We start from the raw sequence: 18308 nt of genomic DNA, 5'->3' as shown, positions 1-18308 counted from the left end.
AATGACCTTTGCAGCCTCCTATATCATCTTTTACTCCCTCCTAATGTAGTTTCAGGACTCAGTGAATTAACTCTCTGTTACTTAGGCCTGTCAAAGGTGTCCATGACCTGTTTCTTTGCTCACACCAGTTTTCAGTCTTGCATTAACTATCTCCTCATTTCAAAGATTAGTTCAAATGATACCTTTTTTTTTAAAGGATTTTCCCAAGTCTCTAAGCCAGAATTATTTCTGTTCCTTTTTTCTGTTCCCACAGTGCTTTGTTTCTACTGCTGTTGCTCACTTATACCACGTTACCGTAGTTGGTGGCGCCCTCCTCCATCTCTCATTTCAAATTATAAGCCTTTTTAACAATGGAGACATCACATTCTTCATTGTTCCCCTGAGGCCTAACAAAGTCCACAATATAGCTATTCATTCAATGAATGTCTTGAAAAATTGTTAAATATTGATTCAGTAGGATAGAGGGCTATGAATTTAATGATGTTTTATTGAAGGAATCTTTGTGACACTTCTGGTTCCTTTTTCTGGAATGTGATGGGGATATAAAAATATTAGGGTAATCTATTCCAAAGATAATTAGCACACATTTATCAAAATCATGGGTTCAAGAGGGTACTTAAAAACCATTTAATTCCAGCAACTAGCCAATACTTGAAGTCCCTTCAACATTTCTAGAGAATGCACTTTCAACGTGTTCTTTAATTCTTCCTTTGGCCTGTTTTTAGGGCATCCCATTCCTTATAGTAAGAGCTTTTCCTGGTGCTGAGTTTAAATTTGATCCCTTGTAAGTTTTCTCATTGGTATTATTAGTCTTAGTTCTGCTTTTAGGGAGAATAGAAAACAAATTTAAACTGCTTTCCACATTTGTCAATTCTTCCATATAGGAACAGCATTCAGGTTTCTGCCATATATTCTATTTTACAGGATGATGGCCCCCAAATATACTCTGTGTGTGTGTATAAAGGATGCACTTTTAATTTTATGTGTAATATAGTATGCTTATATATGTATATATACATATGTATACATATATATACACATATGTATACATACATGTGTATATATATGTGTATATATATATATATATATACTTACATATGTCACACCTTTCTTAGTACATATATCAGCAGCTATCCAGAAAACCATTGGAAATAATTTTCATTGGAAATAAGATAACTTGTACAGATAGAGGTAGAGATAGAGACAGAAAAATAGAGAGGTTATCGTACAAACAATTCATATTCTAATCAGTATATGTTCTTATATGTAATTTCAAATATTTATATAAATAAAGATACTAGATTATTGCATTATACTTCCTGATTTTAGACTCTAAGATGATCACATTTCTCTGGTTATCTTATTGCTATGCAAGAAATTGTCCTGAAATTTAGTGGCTTAAAACAGCAGTTTATTAAAATCTCTCATAGTCCTATGGGTTGGCGGGGCTTAGCTGGGAGATCTTCATTCGGGGTGTAGTTGCCATCAGGTGGTGGCTGTGGCTGGAGTCATCTACAGGCTGGGTGAACTGGATGTCCTTTATTAAAATATCTGATGCCTGAGTGAATTTCAACATGACCTCTCTGCCTAGCACAGTAGCCTGCATTTTTAACTTGGCAGCTGAGGGCTGCAAAAGGCAGAAAACAAGATGCTAGGCCAGTTAATGGCCACTCCCAGAATTGGTGCAGATTGTTTCTACCATATCTTCTTGGTTGAAGGAGTCCTAGGATCTGCTCAGATTCCAAATAGTAAACAAATAGCTTGATCACATGATGGGTGAATGTCAGGGTCACATTGCAGGAGAGCATGCCAGATGGGAGGTGTGGCCATCTTTGGAAAATACAACCTGCCACACCAAATATTTGGATGGTATAAAGGATGTACTTCAAGTCAATTTTAACTTACTCTCAGGAAAAGTAAATACAGATGTGATACATTTAAACGATGACATAAAACATGAAGAAATATAAAAACAAATACTGACCATATAACATAGTATATTATGAAACTAACTCTTATTCTCTACTTAAAGTTCATCACATATTCATACCACATTTCTAATTAGATCTCATTGTTTGAAATGCTGAAGTTCTAAATTTAGGTTTAAAGATGCTCAAAAGAAGAATCTACACTTTTCGAAAAAATGTTAGTATGCAAACAATCTTCAGTTTTTGGAAATTCAATTTTAATGAGTAATGTAATCTCTCCTGCTACTGTTACATCTGTTTCATTATTTGGAATCCAATTTTAAAATAATCCTTTGTGTGATTAAGTGTAATTAAGCTGTTAAATATTTTATGAAATATATACTTCTCTATTTGAGTCATTTTTAATGTCTTCTGATTTCCTAAATGTAATTATTTTAATTTCACTTCTCTGAACATTTAAAGTTTTTTCTCCACTTTACATATGATTTGGAATATAGACTCCAATATTTGGTGATGCATATGCTGGTTACATAATCATTAAATCCACAAGAGAGAAACATTTTCTTTATTATTGCCTGCAAATTCTTAGATAATATGTATCACTTAGAAGCTGTGTTCAGTGTGTGTCCGAAGTAGCTTAAAGAACTTAGTGCTTTATTTTTCCCTCATAAAATATCAAGTCTTGGTATTGGTAGTCCAAGCCTGGTAAAATGGCTCTATAATGTACCAGATCCTGGATTCTTACAGCCCTTCTAAGACTCATGCACAGAAAATAGCTGCTGGGGTTCCATTCATTAGATCTACAATTCGAGCAGACAAAGGCCAAAGAGCATAAAGTGCTAATAGGAGAGAATAGACATCAAGGAGGTAACTGGCAGGTCCAGCCAGATTACTTCAAAAAATTCATATTTTACTAACTTTTTGATAATTTCATTTTTTGCTTAATTAATGCCCCAATTTTGTCTATATGTCTCGAGCTCTTTTAATGTTGTTTTTAATGCTGAAATGCATTTGGTTCTTATGTATGTACATTGCTCCCTCTAAAATTTTAAACTAATATTCATTCTTTTTGGATTATAACATGATGTATTTTTTCAGAGAATCTAAAAAATTAAGGAAAGTATAAAAAAGAAAATTAATATTATTTATGCATCATTCAGAGATAATAACTATTCACAGTTTGCTCTATGGTCCTCTAATCTTCCTGAATTTTATACAAATATGTATTATATAAATATATGTATATACATATTTATAATAACACAGTTGGTACTTTATCATATTATTTTAGAAAGTATCTTTCAGAATTTCATACCTATATGTATATACATATTTATCATTGGCTACACAACTGGTACTTCATCATATTATTCTAGAAAGTAGTAATACTGTTTTAAATATATATATTGAAGATTTCTGCATATAAATTAATGCTCTTTGAGACGTGGGTTTTGTGACTGCCTGGTGTTCTAACATCTGAACAAAGCACAATTTATTTAGTTGATCTCTAATCATTAGAGAATTATTATGTAACTATTTAATAATTATATAACTGTATAACTAGAGAACCCTAGTTGCTTTCAAGGAGTTACAATTATAAATACTATAAATGACACTCATGAAATTCTCTGAACATGAGTCTTTGCCTATATCTCTAATTAGTTTTTAGAATAACTTCATGCAAGTGGAATGGGTCAGAAGATAGGGATATGTAAAGAAAAAGGTACAATTTATACAGATAGAAAATAACAAACCAAAAAATAAAATATGCTGTACTTTAGTGTGTTTTTGTTGAGAATGGGATGGAGTGAGTTAAGCAAAAGTGTTTCAGCTTTTATCTTAGAGGACAAAGGAACCACCAGCATTTTCTCATATCCCTGCAGGTGGGTAGGAGCAGGTAATGAAGGAGAAGGTATCCAATGTTGTTTACATAGAAAGGCTGAAGAATGTTTGAAGCAGTCACTTTACCAATTCCTTGAACATTCAATGAAAATAAATAAATAAAAGGAGCAAAGGATGGACTGAGAACCTCCTTGAGTTAGGAAACAGGTCTTGACATTTCCCCAGTTGGATGAACGGGAAAGAGGCATGGATAAACATTTTTAAGTTACGGCATGCCACAATGTAGACACACTGTCAAAAATCAAGAGCAAAGGGTATCCAGGAACTTGGTCAAGAAATTACCTGTGTAGAGTGTAAACTGGATATAGAATTATGCACTGATATAAGCTGGCTAATGAGCTTCAGGAGAATTATATTTAAATAGTGTAGAATATTCAGGAGATTTTGATTTGTCATGCTTTTCATGATTTAAATTATCTTTGGATTGTTATCAAATATTCATAATAGAAATTGTCCAAGCTTAAGGTTCATAAATGCCAAATGAAAATGGGGGAAGGAGAGAGACAGAGGGAAAGAGAACATACTAGCGATGACTTTAAAAGTTATAGATTAGTCAGCTTGCTCTGATATCTAGGAAAATAGAGGAATAAAAAAAGACAATCGATTTTCATGTGCATCAGAAAGCAGAGCAAACCGGGGTAAGCAACCAACATGACTCTGAGGGAAGTAAATCACTCTGATTTAATCTAATTTTAATTCTTTGACATGATGACAGGACTTAAATGTGAGAGGAAGCAAAAGAGGTCACATGTTTTCAGAAAGGTTTAGTTTTTGTCTCACATGAGTTCTTATTAACCAGTAAAAAAAAAATGTCCTGTGGAAAGGGAGGCATAACATATTATTTGTTACTAATCAATGACCTTTGGAGGGAGAACAATTAAGATTCCAGAAGGGTAGATTGGCTGCTTATACTGAATAATATTTTTATTAATCTCCAGAATTTAAGAATACAAAATATGGAATCTACCACTAGGAAAGTTGCTAAATCTGTGGATATGTGCAAGAATCCAAAGTAAATATAGGAAAAACAAGGTGGCTGAAAGTAGGTTGCAGATTGATGGGAATCATTTATTTAAAGAAATGGTAATACCTAGCATAACAATGTAAATGGTAATATGTAGTGTAATAAACTGGTTACATCTAGGCATTCTGACACATTGTTGCTATAAGTTGGAAAAGCACAAATTTATGAAACACACTGAGGGGCTAAGGGTGACTTTTTATGTTTCTTTTTTCCTCAGTTTTTAAAAAAAGAATGTGGTAATTTTGCTTTACAAAAATACTTCCATAAAGAAAAAACACCTATACGGATAACCTTTAAAGATTGCTTGATAATCTTTTTTTCTCTTTAATTGCTGATGAATTTCATTTATTTTGTGAATATCATTTTATTATTTAAATTTTACTAAATATGTTGTGTATAATATTGTCTGTATTGTTTATGTAAAAATCCAAAGCTAGATTCCACATTTATTTTCATTATCTTGTATTTTAATATATTTAATATGCATATGTAAATTATAAGTAAATATATGGCATCTTTAATTTAAATATATGCATGTTTAATATATAAATTATAAATACATAATATATGAAATTCAGGAGAATATTTTATATGTGTGTGTGTGTGTGTGTGTGTGTGTGTGTGTGTATAGTTTCAAACATATAGAAAATTTGCAATTATTGTACTTAAGAACTCTGGATACTCTCTGTCCAGATCCATTAGTTGTTTATATTTTGTTCCTTTTGCTTTATTTTTTCTGCAAGCTACCTATCCATATATGTGTGTGTATATATATATATATATATATATATACACACACATATATGGTATAATTATATTAACTGTATATATATGTGTGTGTGTGTGTGTGTGTGTGTGTGTGTGTGTGTGTGTGTGTGTGTGTGGTGTGTATTTACATATATATATACTTTTTTCCCTGAATCATTTGAGAGTAAGTTGCAGGCATATTTCCCAAGAGTCAGCACACACTCTTGAAACTGAAGAAGCTCATTATTAACAAAATGCTATTATGTAACTCAGTACATCTAGGATCACACACCCATCTGGTTGTCATGTCTTTTAAACTTCCTTTAATCTGGAACATTTCCTCAGTCTTTAATGACTTTGAATTCGAAGAGTTCAGTCCAGATAACATTCAGACTTTCCTGAGCATGGGTTTGCCTGTTTCCTAATGATGGAGGTTATGTATTCTTGGCAGATACGCCACTGAAGTGATGTGTCAGCCTGTACATCACACTTGGAAGCATGTCATGGGCATTTGTCCCATTACTGATGATGTTGTCTTTGATCATTTATTTGTGGTGGCCTGTTACTATCTTCCCCATTGTAATTAAAAAGTGATCTGTAAGAAGATCCTCTAAAACTCTGGAAGTATCTTGTTCATCATCATGCTTTCGCCCACAAGAGTTGATCCACAGATGTGTTCTTGACTGACTCAGTTCACTATAATGTTTGCATAATGCTGATTTCCAACTCTGTCAATCCACCTATATTTATTAAGTGGCATTCTATACAAAAGAAGAGCTTTCCCTTCGTGCTTAATAAACTGTGTTCATTTCTTTATGTTTCATTTTATGTAATAAAGTTTAATTCTCTATGATAACTACTTAGTGTGATTTTCCAGTTGTCTCCAATCTGACTGGTCCTACAGCTTCTTGAGGCTGGGGCCTGTGTCCTTTAATGTATCCCCATCATTTTTTAAAGGCCATATTCCTCCCCACAAAAAAGGCCACTGAATTCCAGACACTTTTAAGTCTCCTCGCTGCATCTGTGTTCTAATTTACTAGGGTAGTTTTTCAACATTTTCAGAGTTCCAGTGCACTTGTGAGAATGAGTTTTGTGTCACACTTAGGACCTTTGTTTTCCCTTTCTTCTCAGTTTTCCTGGACCCCTTAGATCTCTGTAATACATATAGTGGAACCTTGAAAAATAGCTCTGTTAGAAATTGGTGTTAAATTTTCTGTTTACAGGTAATTTGACATTTTTATTATTCTCCAACTTCTAGTTATGCTGAAGGCCTAGGATTTGTGTGTTTTTATTTGCTTTTGTTGACTGTATATTTTTTGCAGGATGTGTGAACTCTTTCAGTTTTAGGTGGCTGCTATTACAACTACCCAGAATTCCAGATCCATATTTTTTAAGCATTCTACAAAAAATACTGATATTTGAAGTTATTTGCTATATGCCATGATGTAAAGAGAATTTGTAGATTGCATAGCTTAACCTTCAGTGGTCCATGTTCTCTTAATCCAGTTTAGTTAAATTGAAGGGCTTTTTTCTATCATTATAATTACCAAATGGTATACCAGTCAGTTCAGGAACTATCTCTGTGAAAGATATATCCATGGCAAATGTAAAGTCAATATTTGAGACTGTTAATTCCCTTGATATGTATCAACTGTGTTCATAAATTTCTTTCTTAGCTTTAAAAATTATCAAATATATATTTAAACACATGGAAATTCAAGCCCATGGAATGGTAAAACATATATATGTAAATATATAATATATATATAATAACATATTTATATTTAATAAAATAAGGTAACTAATCAATAACACCTGATTATAAGAATCCAGTGTCATGTAGTTAAAATCAGTTGCTGCAACTGATGAAATACACTTCTTGAGTGTAATTAAGTGAAGTCCATCTTCTGGTTCCACAGCAAAGAGGTCTGATTATAGTTGGCAGGTAAGGATCAAGAACAAAACATTCCAGTACTTGAAAATGCCAGAGTAGCAGACAGCTTGCAAAAGTAGGGAATAGGTGAGTCCAAAAATCTGTCCTCTTTAAAGGGGGCAACCGTTTCTTTGTTCTCTGGAGGCCGTGAGCTCAGCCTTACAAAATCTTTGCTCTTTCAAAAAAGCTAGAAATGGGGATTCTAATGTGAAATTTCCTGCTTGTGAATATTTAAAAACATTTATAAAACCATGGTGTGGGATAAACACATGTCAGTAAACCAGATTTGGTTGTTAAGTCCCAGTTTGCAAACTCTACTCTAGATGCAATGTAGGGACTAACAGGTGCTATAGTGAGAAGTCCAGGTTGGAAAGTCTGGTTCTGAGCCCAAGATCACTTTTTATTAGGTGTGTCAAATTGGGTAAATCACATGATTAGTGTTAACTTCAGTTCTCTTGCCTGGAAGGATGAATATGCTAACGTATGAAGAAATATATAGATCTGCTAATTGTTTTAATTTTATAATTCTATTGAAATTATATGTGAATGTAAATTTGTATCTCTGTTAAGCTCCAAGTTTTAAAACCAGATGAATGAAATTTATAAAAATAAATAGCTTCTTCAGAATTTCTTGATTTTACTTGGACATTTAACTATACATTTGCTAACTGTATCTAACTTACTCTTGTTTGAAAGGTTGTGTTGAGCAGTAGTAAAATCATTCCCAAGCCAGACAGAGGCCAGTACCGTCCTGCTGTCTTTCACCTACTACAGGAGGATAAATTAGACTTTCAACTTAGAATGCCTGTTCTGCTTGTTGAACCATTGATTTGGTTACAGCTGGTTTTGGTGAACACAAAAGCACATCTCCCTTATTTGGAAATTGGTATTTCTGCTGAGTACTTTAAAGAACCAGATCTCTCTGGGCAGAAATTCTGTTGGTCACTTCAAAGTCATGTTCCTCTAAAGATGCTTGCAACTTTGGGAAATTTTTATTTGTATTGTCCGTAGTGTGTTTGATCTGTGTGAAACAACACATTGTAGTTTAAAGGGCTAATTATCATTAGGTTGTGTTATGTTTCTTTTGCACAGTTCTTTTATAAAACAGTATACATAAAATCCATGTAAGTTGAAATATTTGGGCTTTGAAATTAATGTGCTGTTCCCCACACCTCTCCTCTAAAATGAATGAATTAATAAAATCTGATTACATAAACTTCCCCCGTATAATATCTTTCTGAAAAAAAAAGAGAAATGGATGCCTGTGTATTTCTGTGAGGTGTGCAGGTGGTGCCTGTGTTTTTCTCAGTGTGTGGTTTTCAGTTAGATTTGAAAGGCAATGACAAAGTGACTTGTAGTTCTCTGGATAAATCAAGCAAAATTCTCTTTTAACTTACAGATCTTCATATTTTAGACAAAAGTACATTTTAAAAACTTGGACTATTTTAATAATCACCTCAAATCTCCAGTTACATTTTCTTAAAGATATCAGATATTTTGGAATTGCTTTTATGCTGTTCTGCCTTACTCTGGGGGCACTATGTTTCTTTCATATACTTCTGAAGCCAACATTCAGACTCTTCTTACCCCTTACTTACGAGTGTCCTCTTTGGCTGCTGTGTAGAACATCTGCATGTAGTTGGGAGTATTTCTATCCATCAGCCCATTATACTTTGCTAGATGTATAATCTGTATTTGGTAAAACTTTATTTCGATATATTAAAGAATGTAGTGTCTAAGTGTATGTTGGTCTGGATTAGTTTTTCTGTCACCTTGGCAAATTGCCTACTCTTTTGGATTTTTTCTTTTCACAGATGTATTTTGTAGGAGTATTTTGAGGATGAATGTTTGCAAATCATTTTGAAATTGCCAAGCGCCATATACAGTAAGTAATATGTATTTTTATTTTTCCACTCAGTTTCAGTCATGCTGAATGAATTTGGCAGACAGTCATGAAAGAACACATTTCTATTTACAGTTCTTGATATTTGTGAATATTGAGGCAAAATGTATGTGAAAGATAAAAACTTGATGAGCTATTTGCTATGCTGAATTAAGTTGTATAATTTTAAGATATCTAATGACAGATTTTACTGTTGTTCTATGAATATAACTTACACAATATACTTCTCATTTATTATTTAAGCAAGATTTTTTTCCCTCTCAATCGTAAGTTGAGAAGAGAGAAGAAAACACTAGTGTTATTAGCCAGTGTTGATATGGAAATTTTAAAAAAATATTGAATTAGGTATTAAGATTTGCTGTGTATCAGGTGATTTACATGTATTGCCTTTAATTCTCCCTCAAATATTTTAAGTTCATTATTTTTATTCCCAGTTCATAAACAAGAAATCTGAGACCTAAGAAGTTTGAATACCTTTCTCAGTATCTATTCAACGTGGTGAATCTGGATTTTGAACATAAGGCTTAGAAAAAGTTAAATAACTTTTATTTCAAACATGGTCTGATTATTTCTTTGAATACTTTTGTTTTGCTTAAGCATTATCCAGATTTGAGATAAATAAAAAAGATTATATATATATGTGCAAAAAAATAAAGAATTAGAGGAAATTTAAGACAGGTGATAAAATTCTGAACTGTATTGACTCAAGATTTCATCATGGAGATTGCATTTACATTAGGTCTTTTGCAGTTGGAAAATGTTAACAGAGAAGTCAAGGAAATGGTATACCCAAGTTTAGCAGGGTAGAGGCATACTTCATATTCAGTGAATGGTCACATAATTTGACAACAATAAATTTCTTGTGTTAGACTAAAAACAAATAACACTGGAAAATAAGGCTGGAGCTAGGTTCGAGGAAATGCTGATTATCAGAGTAATAAATTTGAGTTTAATTGGTAGGCAAATGGAAAAGAACCGATATTTTATGCAGGACAATCCTGTGAACAGAAAGTTTGCATATTAGGCCGGTGTTGTGTTTGTAATGGATTCCAGTTGAAAGACTTATAAACAAGAAGAAAAATTTTTAGGAAAAGATAGTTTGAGAACGAAGGAATGAGAGCAAGACCTGAAGCCATGTCAGTAGAAATGGAGAGGAAGGAATAGATGAAGGTGATATTTTGAAGGAAATAAGGTCAGGAGCTAATAATAATAATAATTAACACTTGTGTGGCATTCACTATGTGCTAGGCTCTGTTTTAAATTATTTGCATTTATTATTTAATTTAACCTGCAAACAACATTGAGAGGTAGACACTAATGTCATCCCTATTTTGCCCAAGAAAAAACTGAGGCAGAATTTAGCCAAGTAAATTGTCCCATGTCAAATAATTAGAAAATAGCTAGGCTGATATTTGGTCAAGCTCCGGAGTCTGTGTGGTGAACTAATCACTATACATCATTTCTTTAAAGAATAACTGATATTTCCAAGTTGAACTGACTGGAAAATGTTGTTAGCAATAGTCAGAGAAACAGATTTTTTTTTTCAGACTTTATCCCTACTTTAGTTAAGTCTTTGGGTAGGGAGAAAAATCTTTTGACCTGTAAGAATATCCCATATGGTTAGTGATGATTCTCTTGTATACATTCACTTCTATACCGGGCAACAGGGATAGTGCAATTTATGATGTTGCTCAATTATAAATTAGAATAGTAAATATGTCATCATAATGTGATTTGTCTTCCTTCCCTAGCAGAGATTAAAATGAAACAAGGATAGAGTGCTAATAACTTAAGGATTTAATATCGTGGGTCCATGAAAGACCAGTATTTTAGACTTAGCTTGCCTATCATACTAAACAATAATTTTGACAAGGGAAAACGCTGACACCTAGCAAAGGGAGTATCTCTTTTTCCATACTGGAGAAGTGGCATAAGTACTGCATAAGGTCATAGGCTCCAGAACCACCCTGATGCATGGGTACAGATCCCCAAATGAGGCCCTCTTAGCTCTGTGACTTGGTGTCAATCATGCAAGCTCTCAGTCTCTTCACTTTGAAATGTGAAAGTGATAGTACTGTGTCTTCTGAATATTGTAAAGGTTAAAAGATAAAACAGTGGTTCTTAATTAGTAAATTCTCAGTAGATGCTAGTTATAGTCATTGAACCTTATCTCATGTATCATAATTTTTCAATTTATAAAATTAATTACAGAATTGTTGCCATTTTAAGCTTATTTGTTGTGAATTTTTTTTTATTTATTTTATTTATTTATTTTTTTTATTGAAGGGTAGTTGACAACAGCATTGCATTACATTAGTTTCAGGTGTACAACACAGTGATTCAACATTTATATACATGATAATTCTAGGTACCAGGTATCACCATACCAAGTTGTTACAATATTTTGACTATATTCCTTATGCTATACATTACATCCCGGTTACTTATTTATTTTACAATTGGAAGTGTGTTTATATATATATATATATATATATATATATATATATATATATATATATATATTGTGAGGGCATCTCTCATATTTATTGATCAAATAGTTGTTAACCACGATAAATTTCTGTATAGGGGGTTCAATACTCAATGCACAATCATTAATCCACCCCAAGCCTAATTTTCATCAGTCTCCAATCTTCTGATGCATAACGAACAAATTCTTACATGGAGAACAAATTCTTACATAGTGAATAAGTTACATGTTGAACAGTGCAAGGGCAGTCATCACAGAAGCTTTCGGTTTTGCTCATGCATTATGAACTATACACAGTCAGTTCAAATATGAATATTCATTTGATTTTTAAACTTGATTTATATGTGGATACATTTCTCTATTATTATTATTTTTAATAAAATGCTGAAGTGGTAGGTAGATACCAGATAAAGGTAGAAAACATAGTTTAGTGTTGTAAGAGAGCAAATGTAGATGATCAGGTGTGTGCCTGTAGACTATGTGTTAATCCGAGCTAGACGAGGGCAATAAACATCCATGTATGCCAAAGATTTCTCTCAGAACATGAGGGGGGAGGTTCTGAGCCTCACCTCTGCTGCTCCCCATTTTCTCACCAGATGGCCCCCTGCGACTGTGCCTGTCTTAGGTTGTTCCTCCCTTGAGGAATCTTACCCGTCTCTGGCTAACCAGTCATCTTCCGGGGCCATACAGGGAAATGTGAAGTTGGTAAGTGAGAGAGAAGCCTTATTGTTTGAAAAGGTTAGCTTTTTACTTCTTTGCATATTTATGCCCTGTGTCTTCTATGCCCAGCATTTGTCTTGAGGTGTCTTTACCACTTGGAAGAATTATGATACTCGGTAAATTCGACATGTGGCACGAGTTCTATTTAAAGGTTGTGATTAGGTAGGAAGAAGAAAAGCTATAGAAGTAGCAGGCAGAAGAAAACCTGGGAAGATTGATTATTTCTTTGACATATCTTCTTGTAGAGTAACTTCAGCATATATAGGTTTTAAGCTACTACTTAAATTGCGCACACACATTAACATAATAGGAGTATAGTTACATAACCAAAGCATACCTGTAATTACCAGCCATCTCCAGTGAAACCAAGAAAACCAGTTAGGCACCTTAGGCATTTGTGAAAACTTATCTATGATATGGTGGATATTGTCCGACTGAACTTAAACAGTCTGAGAGAATTCAGATAAACTAGAACAACCCATTCCTGGGGACTGTTCATATCCCATATGTTTTTTTAACGATAAACAGTCTGTGGTTGTAAGATTTTGGAGTGCTACAATTTGCACTTCTCCTAATTCTTGGTTGAGTTCCAACAGTATAGATCCAGTCCAATTTTTGTTTTACTGTATGCACAGGCCAGCTTAGATATCTCCTTCATCTTTCCCATGGCAGGTCCAGGAACTGGTGGGATGAGTGCATCTACACCTGTGACAGTGCGTGGATCTTTGTTGAAGTTTTTTTTTTTTTCTGATCATCTTCTGTCATGAGTCTTCCCGAGAGTGCTGATGTTGGAAGTTCTTTTTCATATCGTATCTTAGTTCATTTTCGGGGTAGCCAAATTAGGCTTTGATCCTCTGTATAAACACAAACAGACCCTTTGCCTACACTTTTATATGTCCTTTATATCATTGTGTAGAACTCATTAGAGGTCACCACATAGGAACCGCATTTTTTTTTTTAATCATTAATCTACACTTACATGACGAATACTTTGTTTACTAGGCTCTCCCCTATACCAGGTCCCCCCTATATACTCCTTTACAGTCACTGTCCATCAGCGTAGCAACCTGTTGTAGAATCACTACTTGTCTTCTCTGTGTTGTACAGAGGTTAGGGTTAGGGTTGTTGTACAGCCCTCCCCTTTCTCCCACCCCGCTATGGATGCTAATCTTAATACCCCTCTTTTCTGCCCCCCCTTATCCCTCCCTACCCACCCATCCTCCCCAGTCCCTTTCCCTTTGGTACCTGTTAGTCCATTCTTGAGTTCTGTGATTCTGCTGCTGTTTTGTTCCTTCAGTTTTTCCTTTGTACTTATATTCCACAGTTGAGTGAAATCATTTGGTATTTCTCTTTCTCTGCTTGGCTTGTTTCACTGAGCAAAATACCCTCCAGCTCCATCCATGTTGCTGCAAATGGTTGGATTTGCCCTTTTCTTATGGCTGAGTAGTATTCCATTGTGTATATGTACCACATCTTCTTTATCCATTCATCTATCGATGGACATTTAGGTTGCTTCCAATTCTTGGCTATTGTAAATAGTGCTGCGATAAACATAGGGGTACATTGGTCTTTCTCATACTTGATTGCTGCATTCTTAGGGTAAATTCCTAGGAGTGCAATTCCTGGGTCAAATGGTATGTCTGTTTTGAGAATTTTGATGTACCTCCATACTGCTTTCCACAATGGTTGAACAAGTTTACATTCCCACCAGCAGTGTAGGAGGGTTCCCCTTTCTCCACAGCCTCGCCAATATTTGTTGTTGTTTGTCTTTTGGATGGCAGCCATCCTTACTGGTGTGAGGTGATACCTCATTGTAGTTTTAATTTGCATTTCTCTGATACTTAGCGATGTGGAGCATCTTTTCATGTGACTGTTGGCCATCTGTATTTCTTTTTTGGAGAACCGTCTGTTCAGTTCCTTTGACCATTTTTTAATTGGGTTATTTGTTTTTTGTTTGTTGAGGCATGTGAGCTCTTTATATATTCTGGACGTCAAGCCTTTATCGGATGTGTCATTTTCAAAGATATTCTCCCATACTGTAGGGTTCCTTTTTGTTCTATTGATGGTGTCTTTTGCTGTACAGAAGCTTTTCAGCTTAATATAGTCCCACTTGTTCATTTTTGCTGTTGTTTTCCTTGCCTGGGGAGATATGTTCAAGAAGAGATCACTCATGTTTATGTCTAAGAGGTTTGTGCCTATGTTTTCTTTCAAGAGTTTAATGGTTTCATGACTTACATTCAGGTCTTTGATCCATTTTGAGTTTACTTTTGTATATGGTGTCAGACGATGGTCCAGTTTCATTCTCCTACATGTAGCTGTCCAGTTTTGCCAGCACCATCTGTTGAAGAGACTGGCATTTCACCATTGTATGTCCATGGCTCCTTTATCAAATATTAATTGACCATATATGTCTGAGTTAATGTCTGGATTCTCTAGTCTGTTCCATTGGTCTGTGGCTCTGTTCTTGTGCCAGTACCAAATTGTCTTGATTACTATGGCTTTATAATAGAGCTTGAAGTTGGGGAGTGAAATCCCCCCTACTTTATTCTTCTTTCTCAGGATTGCTTTGGCTATTCGGGGTCTTTTGTGTTTCCATATGAATTTTTGAATTATTTGTTCCAGTTCATTGAAGAATGTTGCTGGTAGTTTCATAGGGATTGCATCAAATCTGTATATTGCTTTGGGCAGGATGGCCATTTTGACGATATTAATTCTTCCTAGCCACGAGCATGGGATGCGTTTCCATCTGTTAGTGTCCCCTTTAATTTCTTTTAAGAGTGACTTGTAGTTTTCAGAATATAAGTCTTTCACTTCTTTGGTTAGGTTTATTCCTAGGTATTTTATTTTTTTTGATGCAATTGTGAATGGAGTTGTTTTCCTAATTTCTCTTTCTGTTGGTTCATTGTTGGTATATAGGAAAGCCACAGACTTCTGTGTGTTGATTTTGTATCCTGCAACTTTGCTGTATTCCGATATCAGTTCTAGTAATTCTGGGGTGGATTCTTTAGGGTTTTTTATGTACAGTATCATGTCATCTGCAAATAGTGACAGTTTGACTTCTTCTTTGCCAATCTGGATTCCTTGTATTTTTTTGTTTTGTCTGATTGCCGTGGCTAGGACCTCCAGTACAATGTTAAATAACAGTGGGGAGAGTGGGCATCCCTGTCTATTTCCCGATCTCAGCGGAAATGCTTTCAGCTTCTCGCTATTCAATATAATGTTGGCTGTGGGTTTTTTATAGATGGCCTTTATTATGTTGAGGTACTTGCCCTCTACTCCCATTTTGCTGAGAGTTTTTATCATGAATGGATGTTGAACTTTGTCAAATGCTTTTTCAGCATCTATGGAGATGATCATGTGGTTTTGGTCTTTCTTTTTGTTGATGTGGTGGATGATATTGATGGACTTTCGAATGTTGTGCCATCCTTGCATCCCTGGGATGAATCCCACTTGGTCATGGTGTACGATGGTTTTGATGTATTTTTGAATTCGGTTTGCTAAAATTTTGTTGAGTATTTTTGCGTCTACGTTCATCAGGGATATTGGTCTGTAGTTTTCTTTTTTGGTGGTGTCTTTGCCTGGTTTTGGTATTAGGGTGATGTTAGCTTCATAGAATGAGTTTGGGAGTATCCCCTCCTCTTCTATTTCTTGGAAAACTTTAAGGAGAATGGGTATTATGTCTTCCCTGTATGTCTGATAAAATTCCGAGGTAAATCCATCTGGCCCGGGGGTTTTGTTCTTTGGTAGTTTTTTGATTACCGCTTCAATTTCGTTGCTGGTAATTGGTCTGTTTAGATTTTCTGTTTCTTCGTGGGTCAGTCTTGGAAGGTTGTATTTTTCTAGGAAGTTGTCCATTTCTCCTAGGTTTCCCAGCTTGTTAGCATATAGGTTTTCATAGTAGTCTCTAATAATTCTTTGTATTTCTGCGGGATCCGTCGTGATTTTTCCTTTCTCGTTTCTGATACTGTTGATTTGTGTTGACTCTCTTTTCCTCTTAATAAGTCTGGCTAGAGGCTTATCTATTTTGTTTATTTTCTCGAAGAACCAGCTCCTGGTTTCATTGATTTTTGCTATTTTTTTATTCTTCTCAATTTTATTTATTTCTTCTCTGATCTTTATTATGTCCCTCCTTCTGCTGACCTTAGGCCTCATGTGTTCTTCTTTTTCCAATTTCGATAGTTGTGACATTAGACCGTTCATTTGGGATTGCTCTTCCTTTTTTAAATATGCTTGGATTGCTATATACTTTCCTCTTAAGACTGCTTTTGCTGTGTCCCACAGAAGTTGGGGCTTAGTGTTGTTGTCATTTGTTTCCATATATTGCTGGATCTCCATTTTGATTTGGTCATTGATCCATTGATTATTTAGGAGCGTGTTGTTTAGCCTCCATGTGTTGTGAGCCTTTTTGCTTTCTTTGAACAGTTTATTTCTAGTTTAATGCCTTTGTGGTCTGAAAAGTTGGTTGGTAGGGTTTCAATCTTTTGGAATTTACTGAGGCTCTTTTTGTGTCCTAGTATGTGGTCTATTCTGGAGAATGTTCCATGTGCACTTGAGAAGAATGTGTATCCTGTTGCTTTTGGATGTAGAGTTCTGTAGATGTCTATTAGGTCCATCTGTTCTAATGTGTTGTTCAGTGCCTCTGTGTCCTTACTTATTTTCTGTCTGGTGGGTCTGTCCTTTGGAGTGAGTGGTGTGTTGAAGTCTCCTAGAATGAATGCATTGCATTCTATTTCCTCCTTTAGTTCTATTAATATTTGTTTCAGGTATGTTGGTGCTCCTGTATTGGGTGCATATATATTTATAATGGTTATATCCTCTTGATGGACTGAGCCCTTTATCATTATGTAATGTCCTTCTTTGTCTTTTGTTACTTTCTTTATTTTGAAGTCTGTTTTGTCTGATACCAGAATTGCAACACCTGCTTTCTTCTCTCTGTTGTTTGCTTGAAATATCTTTTTCCATCCCTTGACTTTAAGTCTGTGCGCGTCTTTGGGTTTGAGGTGAGTCTCTTGTAAGCAGCATATGGATGGGTCTTGCTTTTTTATCCATTCTATTACTCTGTGTCTTTTGATTGGTGCATTCAGTCCATTTACATTTAGGGTGATTATTGAAAGGTATGAATTTATTGCCATTGCAGGCTTTAAGTTTGTGGTTACCAAAGGCTTAGGGTGAGCTTCTTTACTATTTTACTGTATAACTTAACTCGCTTGTTGAGCTATTATAAACACAGTCTGATGATTCTTTATTTCTCTCCCTTCTTATTCCTCCTCCTCCCTTCTTCATATGTTGGGTGTTTTGTTGTGTGCTCTTTTTAGGAGTGCTCCCATCTAGAGCAGTCCCTGTAGGATGCCCTGTAGAGGTGGTTTGTGGGAGGCAAATTCCCTCAACTTTTGCTTGTCTGGGAATTGTTTAATCCCTCCTTCATATTTAAATGATATTCGTGCTGGATACAGTAGTCTTGGTTCGAGGCCCTTCTGTTTCATTGCATTAAGTATATCATGCCATTCTCTTCTGGCCTGTAGGGTTTCTGTTGAGAAGTCTGATGATAGCCTGATGGGTTTTCCTTTGTAGGTAACCTTTTTTTTCTCTCTGGCTGCTTGTAATACTTTGTCCTTGTCTTTGATCTTTGCCATTTTAATTATTATGTGTCTTGGTGTTGCCCT

At 34.9% G+C, this 18308-nt stretch overlaps 1 protein-coding gene across 5 annotated transcripts in view; it reads left to right on the top strand.

Annotated features, from left to right (window-relative positions):
- GALNT13 (polypeptide N-acetylgalactosaminyltransferase 13) overlaps positions 1-18308 on the top strand; it is a 529379-nt gene that overhangs the window by 22847 nt on the left and 488224 nt on the right. For 3 of the 5 annotated variants that reach the window (XM_036928300.2, XM_036928303.2, XM_057505572.1), the window contains exon 2: positions 9349-9419. The exons of the other annotated variants lie outside the window; for them this stretch is intronic. The gene's annotated coding sequence lies outside the window, so the exon portion shown is untranslated. The remainder of the gene's footprint in view (positions 1-9348; positions 9420-18308) is intronic. 5 annotated transcript variants of the gene reach the window in all.

The sequence above is a fragment of the Manis pentadactyla genome, chromosome 8 (genome assembly GCF_030020395.1).
Source record: "Manis pentadactyla isolate mManPen7 chromosome 8, mManPen7.hap1, whole genome shotgun sequence".
Lineage (NCBI taxonomy): Eukaryota > Metazoa > Chordata > Mammalia > Pholidota > Manidae > Manis > Manis pentadactyla.
Note: the sequence above shows the minus strand (reverse complement) of the source record. Positions and strands in the feature narration are given on the sequence as shown.